The 16,931-nt window shown below is 49.4% G+C and overlaps 1 long non-coding RNA gene and 1 pseudogene across 4 annotated transcripts; both read right to left on the bottom strand.

Annotated features, from left to right (window-relative positions):
• The window catches only part of LOC118377046 (trafficking protein particle complex subunit 9-like), a 459,082-nt pseudogene that overhangs the window by 338,268 nt on the left and 103,883 nt on the right, over positions 1-16,931 (bottom strand).
• Positions 13,081-15,149, bottom strand: LOC127909349 (uncharacterized). 4 transcript variants are annotated; one of them, XR_008070889.1, is made up of 6 exons: positions 15,064-15,149; positions 14,544-14,673; positions 14,219-14,283; positions 13,765-13,894; positions 13,249-13,313; positions 13,081-13,183 (listed from the first exon to the last, which is right to left on the bottom strand). It is a non-coding gene; the product is annotated as an uncharacterized LOC127909349 (long non-coding RNA). The 4 variants fall into 4 exon arrangements; XR_008070890.1 differs by lacking the exon at positions 15,064-15,149 and adding an exon at positions 14,739-14,824; XR_008070892.1 differs by lacking the exons at positions 14,219-14,283; positions 15,064-15,149 and adding an exon at positions 14,739-14,824.

The raw sequence follows: 16,931 nt of genomic DNA, 5'->3' as shown, positions 1-16,931 counted from the left end.
TTGTGGGTACTTGAGTAATATGTAAATAGAATTCAGAGAAGTGGAAATAATATTGAACGTAATAATATATAACTTTAGACTTAACACATTTTTAAGTCTAAAGTTATATTTTCTATATGCCAGAGTATTTCAATTGCAATTAAACCCATCCTGTTTTATACAAATAATTACCTCATTGTGCCTCACGCACAGACAGACAAGTTCATAATTAATGACTTTAGTGAAGCAAATAAACAAAAAAAGATATAGATTGAGCTGCTGGCTCTGCAGATATGTACATTGAATTTCGTATTCCATTAGCCCACGCAGGAACAGTTGACTTGAGGCAACTGAAAACCAATTCAAGTGTTGCCGGTGAGAGCTGCTCAGGAGGATGTAAAGGATGTGTCAGAGTTCAGAGTTCAGCGTCAGGTCAGTTGAGTTGACAAAACGAGGCAACCAAGTGCAAACTTTAAAGATGACCGTGTTATATTATATTGCTGTTAGAAAACTTTGAGATGATAAGGCAAAGCATGTGCAGTGTTTCCCCTAGGGGAGTTTTCAGCCGTGTTGGAAACGGTAGCAGGGGGCTCAATAGACTTCCAGTCATTGAGCCAAAGATGATCCATTTAAAAGTGCCCAAAATTATTTAGTAAATTACATCATATTGTTTGCAGCAGTAGCAACAATTTAGCAGCAGCGGACCACCGCTGCTAAATGAATATAGGGGTAACACTGATGCGCTATGTGATTCATTGTATTCTATGCACTCTTCTGGTTTTTAAATCTCTTTCTATTCCTTACATTAACCATTTTAGTCTCTAGCCAGTCCTTCTCAAGACCTCCTGTGGTTCTCATTACCATTGCACAGGATTGTGCTATTAGAAAGTTCCTTGAAACATCCTATAATGAGATACAAGATGGTCCTGATCCAGCAGATCAGGCACTAGCTTGTCAGGGGAGACAGAGTAGCACAGTGGAGGAGGGACTCTGAGGTGGAGATTACAATGAAACAGGTGGGGAAACAGCTCTTTTACCAAACACACTACAGTCTTCCATCTCCATTTTGACAGTCCAATCTCTAAACGCATTCAACTATCACACAAGAGGACCTGGCTGAGCCTCAGCCCCGAGCAACACACACATCTCCATATTCTGAGCCCAGGACGAGGTGGGTTTACGGAGAGTAAAGTCAACTACCGGCGTGCACCTTGGGAAATTAAAACTTTCGTCTGAAGCAGGAAGAAGGAGAAGCAGGAAGGGTATCTCTATAATATAAATGGTCAACTGAGCCTCTCACAACCCCAGGTTTGTCTCTCAGGTATCCTCCTCATAGAGCCAATTACATGTGAAATACCCCGCTGAAAGAGCTGAGGAGAGTTGAGCTGCAACCATCTCAGTTGCTTCCAAGCGGCACCTTATTCCCTTTACATTGCACTTCCTCAATATCAACCTGTTGGAAAGTTGGGAGACGCCCCAAGCCTCCCTCCGTACCGCGACGCTCCAGGCCATTGATCCATTCCAGATTAAAGAGCCAGCAGAAAGGTCCACCACTTCAGACCCTCAGGGTGAATGTGTAACATGTGGTGGAGTGTTGCTAGCCTGAGTACCAGTCTCATTAGTGAACATTCCACTCCTTGTCATTGCCAAAGAGGGACCCTGTTGGAGAGAACAGAACAAAACAGTGCAGATGTTGCCCGGCTCGCCTGTGCAATGGAGCATAAAACATGCGTGTGAAATAGAGTAGGATACTGAATGATGTATTAGAACAAACTATACCAGTGTGTGTGTGTGTATATATATATATATGGATTCATCCTCTCATTGCTCTGCTGCAGTCCTACACACAACCGGCTAACAGTTAACACACTGATTCATCAGCTCTTTGTAAATGAATATTCAAGTGCTTTTCCTCCCTTGAAGTTATTCCCTTCGTGTGACAGTCCCTGCAACGTTGGGACACTCACACGGAGGGAATAACTGCACGAAATGGAATCTGTACTGTCTCTTTAATATCAAACATGTCTGGAAATAACTCACTCTAATAAGCTTTTATTGCTTTTCATTCACACCATCAAAGCTTCAGTACTGTAACAAGCTGGCTGTGTATGATGAGGCCAGGGTTGGGGTCAATGCCATTTCAATTCAGGAAGAAGAGGCAGGAAAGACTGAACACTTGTCTCTTTCAGGTTGCTCGTCTATTTGTACGCCTTAGTTGAAAAGCAAGGTAGGAAAACTACTACTATCGTATTGATTTACAAAGCACTGATGAATCGGTGTGTAAACTGTTAGCCGGTTGTGTTAGGTAGTCAGAGAGGATGGATCCATAAATCCATTCATCCGCACACACTCACTCACTCACTCACACACACACACACACACACACACACACACACACACACACACACACACACACACACACACACACACACACACACACACACACACACACACACACACACACACACACACACACACACACACACACACACAGAACTATATATGTTATTGCTGGGTCGTGCTGAGAGAAGAGGCACAGTGCATTAGCAGGGGGGCAAACAAACACTAACAGTTGCCTGCATTCTGACAGAGTCTAACAGCCCTCACACACAAAAGACATTTCCACAGTCGATTCACCTCCTTATCCCCACGTTCATACAGTGATGTATCACAGTGGGTGAATCTGGCACTATGGATGTAATGCTGTATCTATCATTGCCTGCTATGGGTGTACTGTATCTGACTACCAGCAGCCTGTTATGGGTGTACTGTATCTGACTACCAGCAGCCTGTTATGGGTGTACTGTATCTGACTACCAGCAGCCTGTTATGGGTGTACTGTATCTGACTACCAGCAGCCTGTTATGGGTGTACTGTATCTGACTACCAGCAGCCTGTTATGGGTGTACTGTATCTGACTACCAGCAGCCTGTTATGGGTGTACTGTATCTGACTACCAGCAGCCTGTTATGGACGCCCGAGCAGCCAATCCATTCATCCATTAATCAAACAGACAGCATCAACATACAGACACACAGCCAGAGGACCCACTATCAACGCTGATGTAGGCCGATTCATCATTACTCTCTGAGGAGTAGTCTCTAGATTAAAGTTTTACCAGTAGAGTAAGCCTGTTGGCGTCGTTTGGAAATCAAACATTTTAGGAGTAGTAGTAGGCAAACCAGGGTTCAAATACTACTTGGAAAATTTGTTTTAATACTTTTGAGTGTTTGCTTTAGCCTGCCTGGCAGGGTTTGCACTTTTGCAACTGTTCTATTGGTTCATTGAGGCAGGCACGCTTAATCAAGTGGAGCTGAAGTATTAGAACCCTGGTCTGCTGCTGTCACTGCCTCATCACACAGTATCCTGGAGCAGAGAGAGCTTTAGTGATCGAATGTGAGGAGGAGCACGACCACACTGCCTCATCACACAGTATCCTGGAGCAGAGAGAGCTTTAGTGCTCGAATGTGAGGAGGAGCACGACCACACTGCCTCATCACACAGTATCCTGGAGCAGAGAGAGCTTTAGTGATCGAATGTGAGGAGGAGCACGACCACACTGCCTCATCACACAGTATCCTGGAGCAGAGAGAGCTTTAGTGATCGAATGTGAGGAGGAGCACGACCACACTGCCTCATCACACAGTATCCTGGAGCAGAGAGAGCTTTAGTGATCGAATGTGAGGAGGAGCACGACCACACTGCCTCATCACACAGTATCCTGGAGCAGAGAGAGCTTTAGTGATCGAATGTGAGGAGGACCACACTGCCTCACCACACTGCCTCATGAGGAGGAGCACGACCACACTGCCTCATCGAACACAGTATCCTGGAGCAGAGAGAGCTTTAGTGATCGAATGTGAGGAGCACGACCACACTGCCTCATCACACAGTATCCTGGAGCAGAGAGAGCTTTAGTGCTCGAATGTGAGGAGGAGCACGACCACACTGCCTCATCACATAGGTCTATCTGTTGCCTAAGGATAGCGGGCTTTATATGGTTTCTCTCCGTGTCAACAGAGTCCATTTCATACAACAGAATGCAGTAGTGACATAAGAAAAATGACCTAAACAAACAGAGGAATTCACGTCTAAAGATTTGAGATGTGTGAGTTTCATAAAACTATAAGTAATTAAGGTAACTCTTTATTTGAAGGGCACCTACTTAAGGACTTCATAATCCATTCATAACACATTCATAATCCATTCATGAGGAGTGGTTGTTTTGAGATGCTTTTAGAGTTCACTATACGTGCTGCTGTGCTGGGAGAACAAGCCCTGGCAGAGTTGGGAGTGGTCTGTTTCAAGTGATGAAAAACAGTTAATGTTTGAGACTCATTGTGCGCCTAATGAGGAGGAGATATATTACCCATCTCTCCCCTCTCTCTACTACTCATTTACTTTACATCCCTCCTCCCATCCTCCCCTCCCCCAGATACCCACACACACACAAATCAACAACTTTTGAAGTTGAAGCCCCCTTAATATTCACGCTGCTTCCTAAATGTTCCAACAGCCAGTTGTTACTACCCATCTCCCCTCTCACTCTGTCTCTCTCTCTGGGTCTCGCCCCCCTTGGCCTTGCCCTCTCTGTCTCTCTCTCTGGGCCTTTTGCCCAGGGGCCACTTCAGACTTTCGACAGCCCAGTTAACCATCGCTTCGCAAATCACACCTGGTATTTTCTGCATTTTTGCTATTCATAAACTCCTGAATCAATTTATATAGCGGGCCAATTGGAGAGCCTATAGGCTAATCCAGGAGAGGAATGTAACAAAGCTACGACATGTTAAAATAACCATTGACAGGAACAACATATACGAGAGCAATTTCAACCAATCAACTGCCACTACTATCCCATTCCAATAAGCCGTACACATCTTGTATAACACATTGCTGCATCCCGCCTTTCCACATGTGAAAGGAACATTCTATGTATTAAACCAAACATTCCCACAACATGTGCTCATGTCTACCATCACAGGCAATGTGTGCAAATACTGCATATTCACCTTATTCTAATGGGATTCTCAGCCTGACCCCTGCCTGGAAATCTAATGAAATATAACAGCAAAAACAATAGAAACAACACACACACTGATGTTCATATAGAAACAAAGAGGACTGGGTTCTCCGGCTTTGAGCATGTTCACACACATAGACCCCTACAGTAGCAACACGATCGCACTGGGAGAAAATAGAATACACAATTCAATAAATGACATTTACTATCTCGATAGTAAGCTTTCATTGTTTCTCACATGCGTACACACCAAGTAGATACATACACGTTTGTTTTTACTATCCTTGTGGGGACAGTCGAAAGGTCCCCAGTTGTCCAAATTTTCCTTGTGAAAACGTCTAGTCCCCACAAATATGGTAAAACCAAACACACACACCTTTATCTCTCTGTATGCATATATACAGCTGAAACAGACAGAGGCATTATTAAGACCCCTTGGAGAATAAAAATATATATATATTTGATTCAACATTTGAAATTTGGCCTAACTGCTATTAGCCCATACAGACGCATTGAATAACAGATTCACATCAGATATTGCACCCCGAAAATATTCTAAAGGACTTTTGTTCTGAAGTGTCTATCCTATAGCTGAGAGTTACACGAAAGATCAGGAAACATTTGTTAGTTTCCATATATGTCCATACAATTTTTCGATTGGTGCCGGGGGACCTTCAGACAAGTCTTGTGAGGCCTGTGGCCGTCCTTAGAGCATAACAACCGAGGGGTCAGAGGGGTCATATTAGTGTGTAGCCCAAACTGTTCGCAAGCTACATACAGACGTTGGCAGACCGGCAGAACCGACTTCAGACGAGTCCCAAGATGCTTGTGGGGGTCGTAGAGCAAAACAGAGAACCCCATCGTGTTCGTGAGAGTCTCAAACCGCTCAGACGATTTTGTGAGAAGACCAATTTTCTGGATGTCTCATGGTCTGACAAACACCGCTCTATCTCTGTCACCTTTCACCGCAATCTCCATTATAGGAATCCCCTGTTTTATGGCTCAGCATCAATCTGCTTAATAGAACAGCACATTTACATGACAATGGGGAGAGCACAGCTCGGAAATAAACGCACAAACACTGCATACTGCAGACTGTTTAGAACCGATTCCCCAGCAGAAAAATGTGAGCGAGAGAGACAGAGAGAGAGAGAAAGGAGAGAGAAAGGAGAGAGAAAGGAGAGAGAGAGAAAGGAGAGAGACAGAGAGAGAGAGAAAGGAGAGAGAAATGAGAGAGAGAGAAAGGAGAGAGAGAGAGAAAGGAGAGAGAAAGGAGAGAGAGAGAGAGAACATGAGAGACCAGGCACCACATTCCACTGAGCACCAAGCACCACATTCCACTGAGCACCAAGCACCACATTCCACAGAGCACCAGGCACCACATTCCACTGAGCACCGGGCAACATATTCCACTGAGCACCACATTGGTGCACCAAATTCCACTGAGCACCACATTCCACTGAGCACCAGGCACCAAATTCCACTGAGCACCAGGCACCACATTCCACTGAGCACCAAGCACCACATTCCACTGAGCACCAGGCACCACATTCCACTGAGCACCAAGCACCACATTCTACTGAGCACCAAGCACCACATTCCACTGAGCACCAAGCACCACATTCCACTGAGCACCAGGCACCACATTCCACTGAGCACCAGGCACCACATTCCACTGAGCACCAAGCACCACATTCCACTGAGCACCAGGCACCACATTCCACTGAGCACCAAATTCCACTGAGCACCAAGCACCACATTCCACTGAGCACCAAGCACCACATTCCACTGAGCACCAGGCACCACATTCCACTGAGCACCAGGCACCACATTCCACTGAGCACCAGGCACCACATTCCACTGAGCACCAAGCACCACATTCCACTGAGCACCAGGCACCACATTCCACTGAGCACCAGGCACCACATTCCACTGAGCGCCAGGCACCACATTCCACTGAGCACCAAGCACCACATTCCACTGAGCACCAAGCACCACATTCCACTGAGCACCAAGCACCACATTCCACTGAGCACCAAGCACCACATTCCACTGAGCACCGAGCAACATATTCCACTGAGCACCACATTCCACTGAGCACCAGGCACCACATTCCACTGAGCACCAAGCACCACATTCCACTGAGCACCAGGCACCACATTTCACTGAGCACCAGGCACCACATTCCACTGAGCACCAGGCACCACATTCCACTGAGCACCAGGCACCACATTCCACTGAGCACCAAGCACCACATTCCACTGAGCACCAAGCACCACATTCCACTGAGCACCAAGCACCACATTCCACTGAGCACAAGTCACCACATTCCACTGAGCACCAGTCACCACATTCCACAGAGCACCAGGCACCACATTCCACTGAGCACCGGGCAACATATTCCACTGAGCACCACATTCCACTGAGCACCAGGCACCACATTCCACTGAGCACCAGGCACCACATTCCACTGAGCACCAAATTCCACTGAGCACCAAGCACCATATTCCACTGAGCACCAGGCACCACATTCCACTGAGCACCAAGCACCACTTTCCACAGAGCACCAAGCACCTCTTTCCACTGAACACCAAGCAACACATTCCACTGAGCACCAAATTCCACTGAGCACCAAATTCCACTGAGCACCAAATTCCACTGAGCACCAGGCACCAAATTCCACTGAGCACCAGGCACCACATTCCACTGAGCACCAAGCACCACATTCCACTGAGCACCAAGCACCACATTCCACTGAGCACTAGGCACCACATTCCACTGAGCACCAAGCACCACATTCCACTGAGCACCAAGCACCACATTCCACTGAGCACCAGGCACCACATTCCACTGAGCACCAGGCACCATATTCCACTGAGCACCAGGCACCACATTCCACTGAGCACCAAATTCCACTGAGCACCACATTCCACTGAGCACCACATTCCACTGAGCACCAAGCACCACATTCCACTGAGCACCAAGCACCACATTCCACTGAGCACCAGGCACCACATTCCACTGAGCACCAGGCACCACATTCCACTGAGCACCAGGCACCACATTCCAATGAGCACCAAATCCAACTGAGCACCAGGCACCAGATTGCACTGAGCACCAAGCACCACATTCCACTGAGCACCAGGCACCACATTCCACTGAGCACCAAGCACCACATTCCACTGAGCACCAAGCACCACATTCCACTGAGCACAAAGCACCACATTCCACTGAGCACCAGTCACCACATTCCACTGAGCACCAAGCACCACATTCCACAGAGCACCAGGCACCACATTCCACTGAGCACCGGGCAACATATTCCACTGAGCACCACATTCCACTGAGCACCAGGCACCACATTCCACTGAGCACCAGGCACCACATTCCACTGAGCACCAAATTCCACTGAGCACCAAGCACCATATTCCACTGAGCACCAGGCACCACATTCCACTGAGCACCAAGCACCACTTTCCACAGAGCACCAAGCACCTCTTTCCACTGAACACCAAGCAACACATTCCACTGAGCACCAAATTCCACTGAGCACCAAATTCCACTGAGCACCAAATTCCACTGAGCACCAGGCACCAAATTCCACTGAGCACCAGGCACCACATTCCACTGAGCACCAAGCACCACATTCCACTGAGCACCAAGCACCACATTCCACTGAGCACTAGGCACCACATTCCACTGAGCACCAAGCACCACATTCCACTGAGCACCAAGCACCACATTCCACTGAGCACCAGGCACCACATTCCACTGAGCACCAGGCACCATATTCCACTGAGCACCAGGCACCACATTCCACTGAGCACCAAATTCCACTGAGCACCACATTCCACTGAGCACCACATTCCACTGAGCACCAAGCACCACATTCCACTGAGCACCAAGCACCACATTCCACTGAGCACCAGGCACCACATTCCACTGAGCACCAGGCACCACATTCCACTGAGCACCAGGCACCACATTCCAATGAGCACCAAATCCAACTGAGCACCAGGCACCAGATTGCACTGAGCACCAAGCACCACATTCCACTGAGCACCAGGCACCACATTCCACTGAGCACCAAGCACCACATTCCACTGAGCACCAAGCACCACATTCCACTGAGCACAAAGCACCACATTCCACTGAGCACCAGTCACCACATTCCACTGAGCACCAAGCACCACATTCCACAGAGCACCAGGCACCACATTCCACTGAGCACCGGGCAACATATTCCACTGAGCACCACATTCCACTGAGCACCAGGCACCACATTCCACTGAGCACCAGGCACCACATTCCACTGAGCACCAAATTCCACTGAGCACCAAGCACCATATTCCACTGAGCACCAGGCACCACATTCCACTGAGCACCAAGCACCACTTTCCACAGAGCACCAAGCACCTCTTTCCATTGAGCACCAAGCACCACATTCCACTGAGCACCAAATTCCACTGAGCACCAAATTCCACTGAGCACCAAATTCCACTGAGCACCAGGCACCAAATTCCACTGAGCACCAGGCACCACATTCCACTGAGCACCAAGCACCACATTCCACTGAGCACCAAGCACCACATTCCACTGAGCACTAGGCACCACATTCCACTGAGCACCAAGCACCACATTCCACTGAGCACCAAGCACCACATTCCACTGAGCACCAGGCACCACATTCCACTGAGCACCAGGCACCATATTCCACTGAGCACCAGGCACCACATTCCACTGAGCACCAAATTCCACTGAGCACCACATTCCACTGAGCACCACATTCCACTGAGCACCAAGCACCACATTCCACTGAGCACCAAGCACCACATTCCACTGAGCACCAGGCACCACATTCCACTGAGCACCAGGCACCACATTCCACTGAGCACCAGGCACCACATTCCAATGAGCACCAAATTCCACTGAGCACCAAGCACCACATTCCACTGAGCACCAAATTCCACTGAGCACCAAATTCCACTGAGCACCAAGCACCACATTCCACTGAGCACCAAGCACCACATTCCACTGAGCACCAAGCACCACATTCCACTGAGCACCAAGCACCACATTCCACTGAGCACCAAGCACCACATTCCACTGAGCACCAGGCACCACATTCCACTGAGCACCAGGCACCACATTCCACTGAGCACCGGGCAACATATTCCACTGAGCACCACATTCCACTGAGCACCGAGCACCACATTCCACTGAGCACCAAGCACCACATTCCACTGAGCACCAAGCACCACATTCCACTGAGCACCAGGCACCACATTTCACTGAGCACCAGGCACCACATTCCACTGAGCACCAGGCACCACATTCCACTGAGCACCAGGCACCACATTCCAATGAGCACCAAATCCAACTGAGCACCAGGCACCAGATTGCACTGAGCACCAAGCACCACATTCCACTGAGCACCAGGCACCACATTCCACTGAGCACCAGGCACCACATTCCACTGAGCACCAGATTCCACTGAGCACCAAGCACCACATTCCACTGAGCACCACATTCCACTGAGCACCATATTCCACTGAGCACCAGGCACCACACTCCACTGAGCACCATATTCCACTGAGCACCAGGCACCACACTCCACTGAGCACCATATTCCACTGAGCCCAGGCACCACATTCCACTGAGCACCAAGCACCACATTAATTCATAGTAAATTAGCCCTGTTTTAGGGACAACTCGCTGTATAAAAGATATGAAGTGGCTGCATGACCTGTGTTCACTCTGCCCACCAGGATGCCTTTTCACGTTTTCTAAACCTCCTTTTAAAAATATATGCATGTGTTGTTTTGCTCCAATGTAATATCCCCGTAGACAGGGCCTGTTAAATAAAAACACTGGGGATTTCCTAAATAAATGTCTTGCCCCTGGCAGTTCTAACATATTTACGTCAGTTTAATCTCTGGTGACAGAGTGTTTCACGTAAATGTTAATGTCCGTCTGCCAGCTCCACTTGATTTGGTTCTGGGCTCTGAGATGAATGACAGTTTAGAGAAAGTCATGATGTCCAGGGAGATTGATGAGACCAAAGCTAATTGAGACAGCTGCATCAAAGTTACCGTCGCTGCCTTTTCTGCAACTAAGCAAAACTGAAATAGGAATTGACTTGATAGAAAGGAAACAAAACCCATGTTGTGTCAGCAGAGTATATATACTATAATAATAATCACAGGGTTTTGATCGGTTCAGTGTTCCTTACTAGAGACTGTTGCCACAGAAATAATACCCATCCCAGTGTGGAGGAACAGGCCTTCAGAATTGCAGAGAGAGACAGAGACAGGCGACAGTAGAAAATACATGTACACAAACAACAAGTGTGCGGTTAAAATTGGCAAGAAACACACACATTTCTTCACACAGGGTCGTGGGGTGAGACAGGGATGCAGCTTAAGCCCCACCCTCTTCAACATATATATCAACGAATTGACGAGGGCACTGGAAAAGTCTGCAGCACCCGGCCTCACCCCACTAGAACCTGTAAAATGTCTACTGTTTGCTGATGATCTGGTGCTTCTGTCACCAACCAAGGAGGGCCTACAGCAGCACCTAGATCTTCTGCACAGATTCTGTCAGACCTGGGCCCTGACAGTAAATTTCAGTAAGACCAAAATAATTGTGTTCCAAAAAAGGTCCAGTCGCCAGGACCACAAATACAAATTCCATCTAGACACTGTTGCCCTAGAGCACACAAAAAAACTATACATACCTTGGCCTAAGCTGGTCCTGGGGCTCTGTTCACAAACACAAACACACCCCACAGAGCCCCAGGACAGCAGCACAATTAGACCCAACCAAAGCATGAGAAAACAAAATGATAATTACTTGACACATTGGAAAGAATTAACAAAACAACAGAGCAAACTAGAATGCTATTTGGCCCTAAACAGAGAGTACACAGTGGCAGAATACCTGTCCACTGTGACTGACCCAAACTTACAGAGTTTGAGAGGTACAGAGAGAGAGAGAGGTACAGAGAGAGAGAGAGAGAGAGGTACAGAGAGAGAGGGACAGAGAGAGAGAGAGAGGTACAGAGAGAGAGAGAGAGAGAGAGAGAGAGAGGTACAGAGAGAGAGAGAGAAGTACAGGGAGAGAGAGGTACAGAGAGAGAGAGGTACAGAGAGAGAGAGAGAGAGAGGTACAGAGAGAGAGAGAGAGAGAGAGAGAGGTACAGAGAGAGAGAGAGAGACAGAGAGAGAGAGGTACAGAGAGAGAGAGAGAGAGAGGGGTACAGAGAGAGAGAGAGAGGTACAGAAAGAGAGAGAGAGGGGTACAGAGAGAGAGAGAGGTACAGAGAGAGGGGTACAGAGAGAGAGAGAGAGAGAGAGAGAGAGGTACAGAGAGAGAGAGAGGTACAGAGAGAGGGAGAGGTACAGAGAGAGAGAGAGAGAGACAGCAGAGGAGCCCAGCTCAACCAGCCAGGCTTCCCCAGCCCTGTCCTCACACAGCAGAGGAGCCCAGATCAACCAGCCAGGCTTCCCCAGCCCTGTCCTCACACAGCAGAGGAGCCCAGATCAACCAGCCAGGCTTCCCCAGCCCTGCCTGCTGCACCCCTCCTCCTCAACCCACAGAACAGCCTCCCACTGACAGCGGCACCGGCACAGACCAGCCACACCCCAGCTCCAACACCCACCAGCCCCCCCTCTGCCCCCCCCAGTCCAGAAGAAACACTGGCTGACATCGTCCTGTTGATGGACTCAAATGGGAAGTTTGTTCAGGAGAAGAAACTTTTCCCTCGACACAAAAGGAGAAAGGTGTGGTGACAACAACGCAGCAGAGGGCCATGGAGCTGCTTGATAAGGCCCATCTCGGGTAGCCAAGCCACATAATCATACAAACCGGAAGCAACGACCTGCGTGCTCAGCAGGAGAGGGTGGCGACTTCACTACGGGGAGTGATTGAGAAGGCCTCCGCAATCTTCCCCAACTCAAGAATCGTGGTGTCAAACCTTCTACAGAGGAAGGACTTCCACCCTGCCACAATCCAAAGAATACACGCCAGCCTCTCCCGGGACTGTGCCCTGCGACCCAATGTACACCTGGCCCACCATCCCACCCTCGATCTGGACTGTCTCTATGACCATGTTCACCTACACAGGGAGACAGTCCCCACCATCCCACCCTCGATCTGGACTGTCTCTATGACCATGTTCACCTACACAGGGAGACAGTCCCCACCATCCCACCCTCAATCTGGACTGTCTCTATGACCATGTTCACCTACACAGGGAGACAGTCCCCACCATCCCACCCTCGATCTGGACTGTCTCTATGACCATGTTCACCTACACAGGAGACAGTCCCCACCACCCCACCCTCGATCTGGACTGTCTCTATGACCATGTTCACCTGTACAGGAGACAGTCCCCACCATCCCACCCTCGATCTGGACTGTCTCTATGACCATGTTCACCTGTACAGGGAGACAGTCCCCACCATCCCACCCTCGATCTGGACTGTCTCTATGACCATGTTCACCTGTACAGGGAGACAGTCCCCACCATCCCACCCTCGATCTGGACTGTCTCTATGACCATGTTCACCTGTACAGGAGACAGTCCCCACCACCCCACCCTCGATCTGGACTGTCTCTATGACCATGTTCACCTACACAGGAGACAGTCCCCACCACCCCACCCTCGATCTGGACTGTCTCTATGACCATGTTCACCTGTACAGGGAGACAGTCCCCACCATCCCACCCTCGATCTGGACTGTCTCTATGACCATGTTCACCTACACAGGGAGACAGTCCCCACCATCCCACCCTCGATCTGGACTGTCTCTATGACCATGTTCACCTACACAGGGAGACAGTCCCCACCATCCCACCCTCGATCTGGACTGTCTCTATGACCATGTTCACCTGTACAGGGAGACAGTCCCCACCATCCCACCCTCGATCTGGACTGTCTCTATGACCATGTTCACCTGTACAGGGAGACAGTCCCCACCATCCCACCCTCGATCTGGACTGTCTCTATGACCATGTTCACCTGTACAGGAGACAGTCCCCACCACCCCACCCTCGATCTGGACTGTCTCTATGACCATGTTCACCTGTACAGGGAGACAGTCCCCACCATCCCACCCTCGATCTGGACTGTCTCTATGACCATGTTCACCTGTACAGGGAGACAGTCCCCACCATCCCACCCTCGATCTGGACTGTCTCTATGACCATGTTCACCTACACAGGGAGACAGTCCCCACCATCCCACCCTCGATCTGGACTGTCTCTATGACCATGTTCACCTGTACAGGGAGACAGTCCCCACCATCCCACCCTCGATCTGGACTGTCTCTATGACCATGTTCACCTGTACAGGGAGACAGTCCCCACCATCCCACCCTCGATCTGGACTGTCTCTATGACCATGTTCACCTGTACAGGGAGACAGTCCCCACCACCCCACCCTCGATCTGGACTGTCTCTATGACCATGTTCACCTGTACAGGGAGACAGTCCCCACCACCCCACCCTCGATCTGGACTGTCTCTATGACCATGTTCACCTACACAGGGAGACAGTCCCCACCATCCCACCCTCGATCTGGACTGTCTCTATGACCATGTTCACCTACACAGGGAGACAGTCCCCACCATCCCACCCTCGATCTGGACTGTCTCTATGACCATGTTCACCTGTACAGGGAGACAGTCCCCACCATCCCACCCTCGATCTGGACTGTCTCTATGACCATGTTCACCTACACAGGGAGACAGTCCCCACCATCCCACCCTCGATCTGGACTGTCTCTATGACCATGTTCACCTGTACAGGGAGACAGTCCCCACCATCCCACCCTCGATCTGGACTGTCTCTATGACCATGTTCACCTGTACAGGGAGACAGTCCCCACCATCCCACCCTCGATCTGGACTGTCTCTATGACCATGTTCACCTGTACAGGGAGACAGTCCCCACCACCCCACCCTCGATCTGGACTGTCTCTATGACCATGTTCACCTGTACAGGGAGACAGTCCCCACCATCCCACCCTCGATCTGGACTGTCTCTATGACCATGTTCACCTACACAGGGAGACAGTCCCCACCATCCCACCCTCGATCTGGACTGTCTCTATGACCATGTTCACCTGTACAGGGAGACAGTCCCCACCATCCCACCCTCGATCTGGACTGTCTCTATGACCATGTTCACCTGTACAGGGAGACAGTCCCCACCACCCCACCCTCGATCTGGACTGTCTCTATGACCATGTTCACCTGTACAGGAGACAGTCCCCACCACCCCACCCTCGATCTGGACTGTCTCTATGACCATGTTCACCTGTACAGGAGACAGTCCCCACCATCCCACCCTCGATCTGGACTGTCTCTATGACCATGTTCACCTACACAGGAGACAGTCCCCACCATCCCACCCTCGATCTGGACTGTCTCTATGACCATGTTCACCTGTACAGGGAGACAGTCCCCACCACCCCACCCTCGATCTGGACTGTCTCTATGACCATGTTCACCTGTACAGGGAAACCGTCCCCATCCTTGTCAAGACTCTCAAGGACGTCGCTTTAAACCGCAGTACGACCTCTCCACCCAGGAACAGCGGAGCAATCTCCACCCCCCCAAGATCACCGAGACAACACCCCGGACCAGCACCCTGGAACCCCCAGCCACAGCACCACCAACCTCAATGCCCACCACAGCCAGCGCAGCACAGACCACCCCAGCCCAGCTTCAGAGCCACCCAGACGAGGCCTCCCACCCCCTGCCCCCCCACTGCATACCCACACTTGGAGGAGCCACAGCCCAGCAGGCAGAGCTACGCACAGGCTGTGAGAGGAGCAACTGGCCCAGCCCCACCAACCAAATTAGTGACATGAAACAAATGCTGAGTCTACTATGCTCACATGTGATAGGCCAAGGGTCATAGTAAGATGAGCACAAGAACTCCACCATCCTCACACTACACCCAACCAAGTGGCATGACACAAATTCTATCTTAAATGATAAACAAATCACAATGCATAATAAGAGTTTACTTTAATTGAAAAATCCTATTTGAATAGTTCTTGTTGGATTGAGTGTTTGTCTCATTTTGAAGGTAAAGAGAGAAAAACATATCAAATCTTTTTACGTTGCATGTTGGAATTTACAAGGATTGAAGTCCTCTGCTTTTGGACTAAAGAGCAGAATCCCAGACTTCCTGAAAGAAATTGATGATGTTGATATTGTAGTACTACAGGAAACATGGTGCAGAGGTGATGTTTCCACTGGCTGTCCACTAGGTTACAGGGAGATAATCATACCAACCACTAAATTAAAATAAATCACGCAGGGCAGAGACTCAGGGGGAATACTGATATGGTATAAATCTGAACTAATTCATTCAATCGAATTGATCAAAACAGGAGAATTCTTTATCTGGTTAAAAATCAACAAGGAGGCTGTCTTGACAGATAAACCCCTCTTCCTCTGTGCCACATACATTCTCCCCTCACAGTCACCCTACTTCAATGAAGAGAGTTTCTCCATTTCCTCCACATACATTCCCCCCTCACAGTCACCCTACTTCAATGAAGAGGGTTTCTCCATTTCCTCCACATACATTCCCCCCTCACAGTCACCCTACTTCAATGAAGAGGGTTTCTCCATTTCCTCCACATACATTCCCCCTCAGAGTCACTCTACTTCAATGAAGAGAGTTTCTCCATTTCCTCCACATACATTCCCCCTCAGAGTCCCCCTACTTCAATGAAGAGAGTTTCTCCATTTCCTCCACATACATTCCCCCTCAGAGTCACCCTACTTCAATGAAGAGAGTTTCTCCATTTCCTCCACATACATTCCCCCTCAGAGTCCCCCTACTTCAATGAAGAGAGTTTCTCCATTTCCTCAACATACATTCCCCCTCAGAGTCCCCCTACTTCAATGAA

This window comes from Oncorhynchus keta, chromosome 19 (genome assembly GCF_023373465.1).
Source record: "Oncorhynchus keta strain PuntledgeMale-10-30-2019 chromosome 19, Oket_V2, whole genome shotgun sequence".
Lineage (NCBI taxonomy): Eukaryota > Metazoa > Chordata > Actinopteri > Salmoniformes > Salmonidae > Oncorhynchus > Oncorhynchus keta.
The sequence above is the reverse complement of the archived record's forward strand: the minus strand, read 5'-3'. Positions and strand labels throughout refer to the sequence as shown.